A 1853-nucleotide genomic window follows, 5' to 3' on the forward strand; every position below is an offset into this window, starting at 1 on the left:
CAAGGAGTATAGGTGCATGCTAAAGAAGGTGATGGAGCTATGATGGGATGATACCAGTCTTCTTGGAATGTAAGGCAAGTGAAATTTGTTGATGATGGGAAATAATTTCAAAGTATTCCTAGGAGACACTATTCTAGAAGCCATTGGGCACAAGCTACTACAGAGACGTTGGTGCAGCCAAAGTGTGTCAATTCTAGAAGATGGCATGGGCAGGTGAATACAAGCAAGCAAAAGCATGGCAAGGGAATGGTGCAGCTAGGGAGTTCATGGGATGACAGGTAGCAGAGGAAGTGTATGCACGATGCGGCTTATAGGCCAAGAAAGACTACAAAAGGGGCTAACTGGGGTAGCAGGTGAAGGAGATGCAAAGTGTAGCCTTTGGGTCTAGAAATGAAGAGCTTGAAGTGTTGAAGGAACAGGTCCAGACGGTTCATCAAACCGAGCTACAAAGCCCAAGTTATTGAAGTTTGAAGTTTTGATGGTTTGTAGATTCTTGCCGGATAGGGCAGCTGGAGGCAGGTGGTGCAAATGGAGCTTGAGGTATAGATGTGTAGAGCTCAATTTATGGAGCCTACCCGTCTTTTCGGATTGTTGATTGGAGCCACGGTTTGCAAGATATGATCATTTGAAGTTTTTCTGGGGGCCGGGTCTCAGCCCACTTGACCACATTGGGAAGTGTGCCGTCTGGCATCTTCTGAGCCCCGACAAAATTCTAGAGAGGAGTGTACACCATATGGAGCCAACAGGAAGTGACGCATGCCAAACCGAGGCCGGAGCAAGGACATATAGCCGTCGAAAAACTAGGAGCATTTGACCGGATCGGGTTGTAGATGTTTTTTCCATTTTTGGAAGCCTTGGTTCGAGGATGCCGACAAGTTGAGTTGCAGATACAGAGGGTGTGGTTGTGGCCGGGAAAGTGGAGTCTCAGACAGGCTTTACAGTTTGACAATAGGATATGGAAGCAGAGAATGGAAGCTAGATGAAGGCAGGCCAAAAAAAAACGCTTGTGTTAAAAATGTATGGTAGGTTTTTTTTAAAGTTCAAAAGGCCATGGCCTCTCAGGCCGCCACGTGGTAGCCTGGATACCCCACATTCGCAGTGTCGATCCGGAGTCTCACGGTATATTAGCTAGGGCGTGGCCCCTGCACTAGTACACAAGGAGAGGGGAGAGGGGAGCTCTCTTGGGCGCAGCTATGGCGTCCGCGCGTGGGGCGCTGCAGGCGGTGGAGCGGTGGTTTTGAGTGTCGTAGCCAACGAGGCGGGGCGGCAGGTGGCACCCGCGGTGATGTGAGCCCGATGATGACATGGCATGCCCTTGCTAGAGGAGGTTCCCGCGGCCCTTGGGGCACCAAAGTTTTGAGGAAAAGGGAGGGGGCAATAGCGATATCGCTATTGCCTTCCCCCCTCAGGTAAGAGGCAAATTCGCAAGGGGTCAAGCATGCAAGGAGAGCGAGGAAAAGAATCCGAGAACAGAGGTGAAGGCCAAATTGAGGGCCATGTGGACAAAGCAAAGTGCAAAGCCAAAAGGAGGAAGAAGTCCGGCCGGCCAAAATCAAAGGTGCAAAGGATAAGGGTTTATATCATGCAAAACTTTCTAAAGTGAGCTAGGCCAAGTGTTGTCAATGCAAGTTAATGCTAAAAAGAGCTTCAAATGGAGTGCACGACATGGAATCACACCTGCTTTTTTCTTTTTTTGAGATTTCCAAGCACACTCCTATAAAAGGAGGTTTTTGTTCATTTGTTGGGGTCTTTTGGACCAGTTGCCTTTTTTGCATGTGTGAGTAAGTGAAAGCTTGAAGCTTGTGTGATCCCAAGCTTTCCATTGAAGCTACATACATTGGTTGTACTACTCT

This window comes from Adiantum capillus-veneris, chromosome 10, assembly GCF_014529385.1.
Source record: "Adiantum capillus-veneris isolate H3 chromosome 10, ASM1452938v2, whole genome shotgun sequence".
Lineage (NCBI taxonomy): Eukaryota > Viridiplantae > Streptophyta > Polypodiopsida > Polypodiales > Pteridaceae > Adiantum > Adiantum capillus-veneris.